Source organism: Protopterus annectens, chromosome 6.part0, assembly GCF_019279795.1.
Source record: "Protopterus annectens isolate FY-2018-M chromosome 6.part0, PAN1.0, whole genome shotgun sequence".
Lineage (NCBI taxonomy): Eukaryota > Metazoa > Chordata > Ceratodontiformes > Protopteridae > Protopterus > Protopterus annectens.
In genome coordinates this window covers 541,392,510-541,405,762 of record NC_056737.1, presented here as the reverse complement: position 1 = coordinate 541,405,762, position 13,253 = coordinate 541,392,510, and positions in this window count along the sequence as shown.

Below are 13,253 nucleotides of genomic sequence, written 5' to 3'. Positions count from 1 at the left end.
AGGCTCATGTAATGTTAATGTATGCGGTGATGTGGTCCCATGGCATATCAAGGAGAGTGCGTCATATCACTAAGGGTGTGTACACTCCCCATAGCCATGATAAGGTTTGATGGTTGTCAGTGTAATAGTATCGTTTTGGTCATACATGCACTGCTGCTGTTGAGATCTGTAAACCAGACATCAGGCATTCACAAATGGCATCTGTCCACATATCATCCCAGGTACATGTTGCACAAACAACACTGTGAGCATTAGAGCAGATATAACTGACAAAGTAATACACATTCATCAATGGTTTGTCCACCTGTGACGTATTGTGCACAGTACATGGCAGGGTGCAGAAAAGGTACACACCAGTACTGTGTACATGAGTGCAGTGTTTTCCAGGGGAAGGGGCATCATCTACTAACACAGCCCATGCATCACACACATGTATACTGTTGCTAGCATGGATTGACTATAGATCCACTGCATGCTGTTGAGTACCATATGTTATGCATGTTGACAGATGGGTAATGGGAGGACTGTGTGTACTATCACTGTGCAACCTCACCTGTAGGTGTGTGTGTGTGTGTGTGTGTGTGTGTGTGTGGGGGGGTTATTTTGTCTGTAAGTGCAATCTGGTGGAGTGGAGGAGGGGTTGATGCATGTAGGATGTGTGTGATTGTGTGTGTGTGTTTGTGTGGGTGTCCATGTATGCACATGTGTGATTGTAGGGTTATTCATATGACAGTAGTTCATTTTGGAATCGTGCAGTACATGGACATGGACTGACACATGAGACACCAGGCATACTTGTATGATATGTAATCACAGGACAGCTGATACTATAATAAGGTCTGTAGCATAGAACATGCATCATGCATTGGGAGGGAAACTAGACAGCAGGTATACCCTTAATACTGCAATCAGCAAAAAGGTGAATGACTACCCATGAATGCAGCACTACAGATGCATTGGAGAATTACTAGACAATACCAGATAGTATATCCATATATTAGTATTGCCTACATGATAAGTTGATTAAGCAGCAGATCTGGCATGTACTGAGCAATAGTTACATATGACACTCCAGTGCGTGACATTATGGAGTGAACGTAGTAGCCCCTAACATATGGGGGCCATGCTCACAATGTCTGGACATACCCAGGGTAAACACTGGATGACAGCAGTGAGGCCATGTAAAACCTACTCCACCCAAGGCAAGGAGGTAATGGAGTAACAGGTCTTGTGTTGTGATCACTCATCTAGGCATTTAGAGGAATGATACGTTAATGAGTGGTATTAATGAGTGTATGTTACCATGTGTGATGTAGGATGGAGAACGTATGTGAATTAACATGGGGCTGTCTGTAAAGTCAGGGACAGGTAGATATTATGGTGGAATTTCAGGGTATTTGTGTGTGTGTGTGTGTGTGTGTGTGTGTGTGTGTGTGTGTGTGTGTGTACTGTTATGCAATGCTGTACAGGTCTTAAAGTGCATTTTTTGTTTTCCCGTACAGGTGGTGAGGTGGGTGAGGGTCCCATCTGCATGCAATCTGATGTTGGTGTCCATACAGACATTGATGATGATGATAGGACTGTTGAGGCACAGGAAGGGTTGTCAGAGGCCAAAACTGCGTCATTGTTTGACATCCCCCTGTTAGCCACCGCAACCCCGCATACAGTTACAGTGCCTATATATACCTCGCCACCAGTGGCCATAGCAGAGGGACAGTTGGCAGTTGGTGGCAGTGCACAGTAGAGTGTGGTATCTATGCCTACTGTGTCTGGTCACAGCAGGCATAGCCAGATGTCTGGCAGGGCACCACATAGGCAGATGTACCGGTGTGCCCGTGGTAGGGTCACTGATCATCATGCCCCTGGCAGACGTGCCACAACTGGTACCACCAGGCGCATGTTTCAGACTGTCATGGGGGGGTTGCAGGCACTTATGGAACTGTACATCAGACAGGGCCTGAGGATGCAGAGGGCTGCTGTCTCATCTGTAAGTGACAACTTCCATGAACTTGCAGATGCCCTCTGTGATTATACCAAAGTCATGGATAGACGGTTGAGTGAGATGGTGGGCCTCATCGACCAGGGTTTGTCTGTGCTCAAACAAGTGGTTGGAGTGGGTCCATGGCCACGTGGACGTAGGCCAGCAACACCAACAGCTGGCGATTGACATGGACATGCTAGGGCACCAAGGTGCTCCCGTAGTGACACTACCTGCCCCAGCACTGCAAGGGGGGTGCTGTCCACACCACACAACAGGAGGGACCTGGTTCCAGTGGACATCTGTCATCATCAGGTGAGAGTAGCACAACGAGGCCTGTACATGGACATGCCAATGGAACCCCTGGCAGGCACAGTCCACATGTCTGTGGCCAGAGGCGGTGAACTGCACATCCTGCAGATATGGTCTGCAGCTGTCTAAGAAACACTTAATAAGGCAGCCACATGACAGAACTGTGTGCATGCGTACCCACACACTATACAAACACACCTAGGGCAACCCCATACCTACACACACATCACATCACCATGCCCATTTCAGCTAATTACACCCCTTACCCACACACATGGTGTCAAACATATGGCCCACCCTTGGTCTCTGGCAAACCAACAACACACCCTGTGCATATGATGATACCTGTGCCACATCCCTGTCATCCATAACATTGATGCAGGGACAGGCTAATATGGTTCTGATGCACATGGTGACTGTACTACAGTGTACCAATGCACTGCTGTGTAACATATTGTCAGCAGTAATTTTTAATGCATACATGTCAGGTAGTGTAGCTGTTCAGCCATGATGCATTATAGCTGTTAGTAACACTGAGTGATTGTGGTCTCCATAATGTTACCATTTGTGTTGTAGGTTTACATGTGTCAGCAGGAGGATGGTCTGCAGTCATATTCCACAAGGGGTATGGCACTGTGGTGACACCATGGCTGTGACATATCCTGGGTACAGTTGAACACGTCACATGTCTGTATAACAGTTACTGCCTGTGCACCATGGGACATGTATAATCAGCAATCTGATGTAGATCCATGCACATACATGCACGCTCTTACTTTGCAACACTGGGACTAGACCCCTACCTAGGTATGTAGTGCTACTGATGTGTGTGGCTTTCATTGCACACAACACACAGAGTTTAGGGTGAGGTGTGTTCCAGGTTACATGTTACATGCAGAACATCCCCAGACATGTACAGTATGGTAATAAGGGATGTAATGGTTGTATATGGACAATACATAGTGTGACATACCATCATATACACATTAACAGACACATAACAGGCAGACAAACATCCGAGAGACATGGGTCTATCGGTGCTAACTAACTTGTCAGTGTGTCCAATGTGTTACAGGTAGGCTGCACACAGCACATGTATTACTGGGCTGTATTGTGGTATCAGTTACCTGTATGGTTGATGGTGACAGTGGTCACCATACAGTGGTACATGGGACATGTACCGGGTGTAGCATGGTGTAATGACTATGTACACAGCATCCACACACCACAGTGGATATTGTACACACTGGAACCCATGATGACACTCTTGCATACCCACCATCACACATTGCCCATGACTGCGATACAGTCCATTGTCCATCCCAACAGTGATACTACAGGGATATGCATCTAATGCACATGCCACAGGTGTAATAGGGTGATGCATTGTCATGTCTCACCTATGGTCAGCAACATTACTATCCGTAATACTGTGTGGCAAGGTGTATTGTAATAGGTGTATGTGGCCTCGGAATGCTGTACCCTACAGACATGCACACATACACACACTTGTCAGAACTCAGTGGGTAACCCTAACTATCGACCCATTTGTACAACACTGTTGTGCTGGTACTGCAAGGCTCATGTAGCCATTAGGGAGAGGAGTGTAACAGGGTACATGTAATGTCAGGTATAACAGCAGCCACATATTACGATGGCAATGGGTGTTGCGGTAGGAGTGAAGGCCCTCATGGTATTCCCAACTACAGGTGTACTAACACACAGACACTGCTATCCTCAGTAATGCACACATACACATTTGTCAGTACTGGGGTGCATCACTGCAGGTGGTCATAGGTGTGTACCTGGCTATTGTCCATGGAGAAATGGGAAGTGTAGGGGATGTGTGTACAGTGGTATCATGCCAACTGCTATGTGCCAGCAGGCAATCTATAGACAGACACCACTGTGGTGATCCTCAGCGTGAGAGTGACATGCATCAGCCAATCCTTTGGGTGCCTCCTGCAAATGGCCACTGAGGTGATCCTCTTGACATGCATGCAACATGTATTACAACACATGGTTAGTGTCTGTGATGGAGACCTGTACCCAAGCATGTTCTGTTGACTGTGGTAGTGTATTGGAGGTACCCATGGCATGTGGTACATACAAGGTGTTGTGTTCTGTGTCAGTTGTAACACAGCTGGGCAGACATGTCAGTGTCAGTCAAGTATAGGTTGCCTGTACGTATCCAAGCTGGATACCTGCCATCTGCACATCTGTACAGGGACTGACAGACATCATCTTGGCAACTAGCTCTGCAGTAGGATGAATGTGTCGACAGATAGACATCTGACACCAATATATATATATATATATATATATATATATATATATATATATATATATATATATATATATGCCATTACTACATGTTGGAAGCCCTCACTGACATGAGTTGTACAGACTGTAGTCCTCAGCTACTTTTCACATGTGAGATCATTATCTAGTAGGAGATATATACTGTGACACAGCTCACACATCAGGAACATGACAGTGAAGCCTGAGTCCAGCTATGCTTGCAGGGGTGTTTGTTGCCAGTACTACATTTAGCAATCTACTCTTGCCTGGGAAAGCACTGTCAACAGTTGTAACAGCATGATACCAGTGTGACAGCACATAACCTGAGTTACTACCATTGTATGCAACACATTCACATGGATAAGAGTGATGTACAGGTCTTATATACTTGATTGTCCCAGACATGACACTCACACCCCTTGCTACTGAAATGACAGCACATAGACGCATGTTTTGTACATGGCATTACATACACTTAATACAGATGTCATTAACCTTTTATCAGACTGGGGTGTGAGCACTGTTTACCAGGGCTGAGCCATGCTTCACAGGTGTCAGCATTGCTGCAATATAACAGCTGAGTGCATTTGCGCACTGGTAAGCAAAGCCTACACAGTGTAAGCACACTTTTACGTTTAACCGTACATAAGCACCACTTAGCTTCATGCAAACTCACCAAAAACACACACTCACTTAAAGCTGCTCAAACCTGCCTTAACCACTCTGTATCCAATAGCCCTTGTTCTGCCCAGTAACAAAATAAACAGCCCTTGAAGGACTTGAACCCAGGACCCTGTACACTATAGTCACAACAGTTAAACACTACGCCCTGACAGCTATAAAGGCAGTTGTTGTTTTTCCAATACATCTGTTAGTACACATATTGAATAGTATTGAACAATTGCTGTGATTTCCACAATTGTGTAGTACTTGTTAATGTTAATGATATTACTGTTGCATCACATATGTTGTTATATCTAATTATACACATATCAGATACATATGGTGTGATACATCTGGGAAGGTATACACAACTGTAATGTTTATACATGACAAGGATATGGATATATACCTATACATATGTAGATATATGTCTACATGTACATACACATATACATTCATATATATATGTATTTCTACACATCTGTATAGTGCATCATATATATGGCCATTTACAGCTCTGTGTGTGTATGTATGTATGTATATATATATATATATATATATATATATATATATATATATATATATATATGTGTGTGTGTGTGTGCACATCCTATGTGTACAGATATAACAATTTATGTCGCTATATATGTAGCTATCTATAACTATATGTGCATACATGTCTGAACGGATATACCTATTTATGTCGATATGTATGTAGATATCCATAACTATATGTGCATATATATCTACATATCTGTATATGTGTAGATATTTATAGCTGTGTATATGTATATATTTGAGTTTGTATATGTATATATACATGTATATATATATATATATATATATATATATATATATATATATATCCATATATGTATGTAGATATGTATATGTCTATATATCTATATAGATATATGGTATATCTATATACATATTTGTTTACCATATGTCCAGAACATGGAGTGGAGTCCTACCTCAGCACCAATAGTCTCAACCGCTTAGTGCAAGGGGATGTCATGTATGTATTGCAGGTATATATGTAGACTGTTGCTACTGTAACAAGGGTTGTATTAACAGACATGTTGTGTGTGGGCGGTCACATCTGCTTGTGACATGTACACCACTGGTTACTGACAGACATCCTAAGGACACCATAGTACAGTACCACTGCTAGCACAGTAGTGACGTTGTGGACTACATCAGAGATATGACCAATATATGTAGACAATCTGGCACTCTGTGGTCAGACCAGCGGTGTACACAGATCCCGTCCGTGCAAGACATGTGGACCAAGCCTGACTATGCGGATGTTAACAACCGTGTACATGGGTATATCACGTAAATACTGGACTACATATGCCCACACAGTTTATGCATTCACACACGCCAGTCTGTCCTGACACATAATACCTGGTGGTGCAGAGGTCACAGGGCCACATACTACCCTTTAGTTAGTGACATACATCTGTACAGAATCCCACTGCTTTGTCAGAAATAAACAACAGCTATGGTGGCCTAGTAACAGTATGTCTTGCAAATATCTGGACATAACAACCCACTGGGTAATTACACTAAACTGCTGGGCATGTAACAAAGCACTGTGCAAACTATAGGCAGACTGCCACAACACTGGACTACATTTTGTATGGGGGAATACACATGTACCTGCAAATATAGCAGGCTCTACACACATGTCACAGCATAGAGTAAGAGACAGCTGTGAGACAGTGTATACCCTCAACCAATCTGAACACTGCCACAGCCACATATGGTACGCAAGCTTAATCTGACACAATATGGACTGTCTGATAAACACCATCCTCATATGTGCCACTCACACACTAACCCTACATAAACTGGGTCATGACACAGTGTGGTCCGATGCCTGTCTGTGGTATGGGACACATGTGTGTTTGGCCTTACAGACATGTGAGCTGATAGGGTACCATATACTGGAACAGCATGTAACATCAGATAGAACAGGACCAAGAACAATGGCATCTACCACAGTCTGTGCACAGGCTAAGATACGTATGCACAATACACATACTGTCGACAATCACCATATGTACACAGACCCCAGTACTGTACACACAACTGCAGAATGCCCAGGTTATGTCCTCAGAAATAACCCCTACTATACATAACATGTCTTGCAGCCTGATATCTGACTGGCTTGTTATCAGGTATGATGTCAATAAATAATGGTGTGCAGAACATATGCACCTCTTACTGCATGACATATGTACAAAGGTTGACAGACATGTGGCTGGAGCCATAAACACTGGGCCAATATTGGCATGTTTCTGTGATACCCTCATACATTTACTGTCGTAACAGGGTTTGTTGTGACATATGTCCTATGAGGGATATGAAGTCAGTAACTGTCATGGCTGTCACCATGTACTGATTGCAATCCTCAGACTATGCTTCTGCAGTTCTAAGATATGTGATCTGTGAGCAATACAAGAAACATAAGACTCCAAACACTGCCCAGTCTGCAGATAACCCTACACGTGGGAGTTTCCTCCACACATTACAATGTCATGACATGTATTAAATCATGTAGACCAGCCATATCCACACACACCGTGTTAAACCAACATTACTCCAAATGCAGAAGAGCATCACTTGCATTCTGTAGTCATGTCTGACACATCCCCCTTATGTCTGTTGGCCTGTCTCCACAGTGTATGTTGTTAGAGGTAAATCCCAATACCATTAGTGATGCTGTTTGCCAAACACCAACATGAGGTCCTGTTCACAGTGAATGAAAAGGCCCAACACCCACATGATGTTCCTAGATATTGGAGTGTGTTTCAATGCAATTGGCTATGGGAATGTTACCACAGCTGTTCCACATGCAGTCAGCTAAAGGGGATCTGCAATTCGTGCAGAGGCCATCAGCTGATCATGAGCATCAGTTACAAAATGCAAGCTGCTGCATAAGCAAAGAAGGTGTACTTCTCCACATCCATCAGAGAGGGAGTGAGAGAGACAGAGAGACAAAGTAAATCAGGAAGGGGGTGGGAGAGTAAAACTTAAGCACGGTTGTGTCACACACTTACAAGTACAGGGTTTCAAACCCCTGCATGACTCTGTAGTGCTATTACATGTCTATGCAGTTATTGCTTGCACCACATAGCTTACATGTTGGGGAACTGTCCAAAGGTATACCTGATGGAGCATGACATCTGCAACAGTGATATAGGAGCGATAAGGTAGGTATAGTACACGTACCTGTCCACATGACCAGGTGTCAATATTGACACAGCTACACTCACTCAAGGACTCACACACATTAACACAGTTGGCAAGGTCAGGAATAGACTTCCTAACTAGCTAGTTTGCCACAATACAGTAATATGCAGGTATCACATGCACCACAGGGGTTATCCAGATGATATATGGGCAAAGGGCATGTGAAGATCTCTGACATCAGACAGCATGCTTCAGTTGGCAAATGGGAGTTGTAGTGAGTGTTAATGGGGTCAAAATCATTATACTCCACACACACAGACACAGGGTGCCAGTACTGACATGCATGGGTGCATTACTTCACAGGTGTGTAGTGGTTGACTGTGCCAGAAGGCTGTATAAGGCTAGGTGAAGAGTATACCTTAGCATCAGGCCACATGACAATTGTCTTCAGTGTGGCTCAGGAGTGTAGTGTCTGGATTGGCCCACACAGGTGAGTATTGTATTCACCATCCAGTCATCTGGGTTACTATTGTGTGTGGACAGTGCTGTGCAATGCTTGCCATGTATGTGTTCTATAGGGTCTACTTTACTCCCGCAAAAGCTGAATTGGTCAAATACAATTTGGGTGAACCATAATGAGTGAAACACGAATACGTCGAACGCACTAAACCGCGAAATCCAAAATCTCGATCTCTCATAGTTGGCCAACCCCACCGCCCACAACATACTACCTACTGAAACACAGTAAAAAACAACACATACACATGCTAACCAAAACCCTACTTCTAACCCTAAAGTAAAGCACCAAAACCCTACTTCTAACCCTACACTAATCCCTACATACACAACTATCTATGCACTTTCCTTAACCCTTCCCTAACCCTAAGGTCCGTAACTACCACACACTTACTCTACTGAGCTATACGCATACAAACTAAATATTCCACACACATACACTTAACAAAACCCTACACTAAACCTTACATACATTACCTATCTATGCACTTACCTTAACCCGCACCCTAACCCTAAGGTCCGTAACTATCACACACTTACCTTGCTGAGCTATTCTGCAGATGGGCCAACTATGCAAATTTGATATTTCCACTTTCATGGTTTAGTGCGTTAGACATACTCGCGTTTCGCTTGTTATGTGTCACGAGAATTGCATTCGATCGATTTGGCTTTCATGAGAATAAAGTAGACCCGTTCTATTGTCCATGACATGGATGGTGTCTGGAATGTACACACATCCCACATGCATGTTCTCTGACATGTGGAGCTGTACCTGGGGTGTTTGGGCCATGTTGTGTACACAGATTGTTATTATCAGATATGCCAGTCCTGCCCTCATGTGGTGGGAACTGGCAATGGACACCAGGTTGACCCTGTACCTACAATGACAGCATGATACAGGTATTCCCTGGTGTCAGTGGCATCTGTCCATATAGGGCATGTGTTTAAGGCATGGTGTGTCCTTTGTGGGTCACATTTGATGACACTAGATTTGTTGCAGGTGTCCAGTGAGGAACATAGTGAAGGTACACTGTCTGCAATTATGTGCCTATTGTAGTGATGGGACAGGGTGCCATGCCCTCTGTAGTCCACTGCAATCACACCATGGTTACTATCTGTGGGCATTATGCAGGGTACTACCAACAAAATGGCTGTTGCCTAGGCGAGTGTGGTTTGTGTATGAGACATGGGTTGCCTAATTTGTTCGCCAGGCCTTGATGTCACATGTAGGGGTATGGATTGGCAACCCTAGCCTCTCTGCTGTTTGACATCTGTTATCCTTGTAAGGCAGGCGTTGTGACATATAATAGGCCCACCATATAAGAAAATTGCAAAACCCACTCCACAATGAGTCCAGTTGTTACACACACATAGCCACCTCCACACAGGATACAAATGACAAACCCACACCATGTTTCACAGTTGCCACATCTGGGATTGGAACTCCTACCTAGCTAGTACATCACACTACAGCATTACGCAATTATAGCATGCACCATAGACATTACTGAGCTATTCCTTCCCCAAAGGTGTATTTCAAGGTGAATGACATTAGCAGGCTTGCCAAAGAAGGGCAATGGAGGTTGTATTGACTGTGAATGGCCTCAAAAGCATTGCTCCCTACACAGACAAACATCCACACTTGCCATGTCTGGGAATAGAACTCCTACCTAACTAGTTTACCATACCACAGCATTATGCAGTTAGAGGACACACCACTACTGGCCTACTCTTTCCCCAAAGGTGTATTTCCAAATGAATGACATCAGCAGGCTTACCAAAGTAGGGCAATGGAGGTTGTAGTGACCGTGAATGGCCTCAAAAGCATTGCTCCCTACACAGACAAACACACACACAAACATCTACACTTGCTATGTCTGGGAATAGAACCCCTACTGAACTAGTATATCACACTACAGTATCAAGCTGTTATAGGACACACCACAGAGAATGCTGGACTATTCCTTCCCCATAGGTATATTTCAAAATGAATGACATCAGCAGGCTTGCCAAAGTAGGAAATTGGAGGTTGTACTGACTGTGAATGGCCTCAAAAGCATTGATCCCTACACATACAAACACACACACAAACATCCACACTTGCCATGTCTGGCAATAGAACCCCTACCAAACTAGTATATCACAAAACAGCATTACACTGTTATAGGATGCACCATGGAGATTCCTAGACTACTTCTTTCCCAAAGGTGTATTTCAAAATGAATGGCATCAGCATGCTTGCCAAAGTAGGGCAATGGAGGTTGTAGTGACTGTGAATGGCCTCAAAAGCACTGCTTCCTACACAGGCAAACTAGCACAAACACACAAACATCCACACTTGCCATGTCTGGGAATGGAACTCCTACCTAACAAGTTTATCACACTACAGCATTATGCAGCTATAGGATGCACCACAGAGATCACTGGACAATTCCTTCCCCAAAGTTGTATTTCAAAGTGAATGACATCAGCAGGCTTGCTAAAGAAGGGCATTTGAAATTGTAGTGAGTGTGACTAGCCTAAAAAGCATTGATCCCTACACAGACAAACACACACAGTTGCCACGTGTGGGATTAGAACTCCTACCTAACTAGGTTATCACACTACAGCATTACGCAGTTAAATGACATGCCACAGAGATTACTGGGCTACTTTTTCCCCAAAGGTGTATTTCAAAGTGAATGACATCAGCAGGCTTGCCAAAGGAGGGCACTGGAGGTTGTAGATACTGTGAATGGCCTCAAAAGCATTGCTCCCTAAAAAGACAAGCTAACACACACAAACGCCCTCTCTGGGAATAGAACTCCCACCTAACTAGTTGATTACACTACAGCATTATGCAGTTATAGGATGTGCCACAGAAATTACTGGGGTACTCTTTCCCCAAAAGTATATTTCAAAGTAAATGGCATCAGCAGGCATGCCATGTAGGGCATTTGAAATTGTAGTGAGTATGACTAACCTAAAAAGCATTAATCCCTACACAGACAAACACACACCCACAGTTGCTACCTCTGGGATTAGAACTCCTACCTATTTAGTTTATCACAGTGCAAGATTATGCAGTTACATGATGCATCACAGAGATTACTAGGCTATTTTCCCACAGGTGTATTTCAAAGTGAATGACATCAGCAAGCTCACCATAGTAGGGAAATGGAGAGGGCAGTGTGTGTGCATGGGCTATAACCCATTCATCTAGAGGCAGACACACCACACTCAGGCACACACAGGTTTATATTTCACAGGTACGTGTATATAACTGCTAGATGACTACAGCCTTGTACAGTCATGCTGCACAGTTAGCACTAGCACCACAAAGTCTATAATGCTGAGGGATTCCAGAGGCAAATGAATATGGTGAGTGACATTTACACATCATGTGGTTATAGCCATTTGGCTGTGTGCTGGGTGGGACAGGCCTCATGATGGAAGGCTCTTTATCACTGTCACTCTCTTTCCACACATCTATGTATGTGTACGTTTGGCATATTATAGTGTGTTGTCCTTGGATATATGTGTGTATTCCTATCCAATGTGTGTGCAAAGCATGACTGGTGCATACTGAGGAGTGTATGCACTAACATCTGCAACTGTTAGATATGTATGGTCCACGGTTGTTGCCAGACATGGGCTTCATTTCTTCAAGTGTGTGAGCATGCCCAGTATGACTTTTCAGTATCTTGTTGTCTGACACCCAGTATGACTTTTCAGTATCTTGTTGTCTGACACCCAGTATGACTTTTCAGTATCTTGTTGTCTGACATTGCCTTCATTTTTGTAAGTGTGGGAGTATGCCCAGTATGACCTTTTGTATTGAATGTGTGAATCCATTCCAGGTAGATTGTACTTCAGTGCAGATTTTTGTGTTCTACTCCTACAGCTAGCAAACTGTTTCTGCAGGATATCTGTAGATCAGTTGACAATATGGGGTCAAAATGGGTAAAGGATAATGGGTTACTGTAGGTAATTGTGTCTGTGCTGCTTCAGCTACATGGTCCTGGTGTTAGTAGAGATATTCAGACATGTGTGCTGTTATACACTGTGATGTTGTACGTCACCAAGTCCTGTCAGGTAGACATATTTGCTTACAGTGGTGGCCTGGGGAACACAGGGTGAATGCAGCTGTGGCCAGTATTGTGGTGAAATGCCTACATATTCTTGCAAACTCATGCCATTCTGGAGAGGGAGCTGCAGACACTTGCTGCTGGGTCTGTGTAACTGATTCAGCACCTTGGTACAGTGGTGGCAGAGGATCCCATACTTTTACATCCATCAACGT